Here is a 718-nt window from a genome sequence, read left to right on the forward strand (position 1 = left end):
AAAAAAAAAAAAGCTTTTACTCATTCACTTTCACACATGAATGACCTTTCTCAAACATCCAGATGTTCCATGTATCTGTCCAGTCTCAGGAGAAAAGATCAGCCTGCTGCTAATTTTATGTATGGTTCATTCATGTTTCCTTGTTGCTTTGGACAAAAAGTGGGCAGGTTATTGTTCCTCTAACGTCCCCCCCCCAAAAAAATCATTTTTCTCAGCAATAGTCAATTGACCTGTTGAAAGCTTTGGGGGATTCTTAATGTTTTTTTTAAAGAAAATTGGATTGATCAGTTGATACTGCCAGGCGGATTGGGGCGGCATATATGCACGTGTTTGGTGAAGAACAATCTGGGCCTTAAGGTAAAGCTCTTACAAGTTGATTTTACATTTCAAACTTCATCTACGGTGCGAAGCTTTGGAGTAGTGATTACAATTAGCAATTGCATTTTAGAAACAAGCTGACAAAATTAGTTTCCGTGGCAGGGTGTCTTTGTTTACCCTTACGGATATAGTTGATTTAGATGTCCAGAAGAACTGGTGCTCCTTTGTATAAAACATAAGTTGATGAGGATGCTGATCAGAATTAATAATGGACTCATCCCAGCAGAGGTATTTCAAGTATATCCAATTGGGAGATGACCCCAGGGCAGACCCACAAAACAACACATTAGAGGGATTACATCTAACATCACAGACTGTGGATGATTTTAAACGTGGCCTT

General features: G+C 39.0%; 1 protein-coding gene across 1 annotated transcript in view; it reads right to left on the reverse strand.

Annotated features, from left to right (window-relative positions):
• The window catches only part of LOC116703610 (cytoplasmic phosphatidylinositol transfer protein 1), a 46,871-nt gene that overhangs the window by 9,665 nt on the left and 36,488 nt on the right, over positions 1-718 (reverse strand). The window lies entirely within an intron of this gene.

This window comes from Etheostoma spectabile, chromosome 15, assembly GCF_008692095.1.
Source record: "Etheostoma spectabile isolate EspeVRDwgs_2016 chromosome 15, UIUC_Espe_1.0, whole genome shotgun sequence".
Taxonomy (NCBI): domain Eukaryota; kingdom Metazoa; phylum Chordata; class Actinopteri; order Perciformes; family Percidae; genus Etheostoma; species Etheostoma spectabile.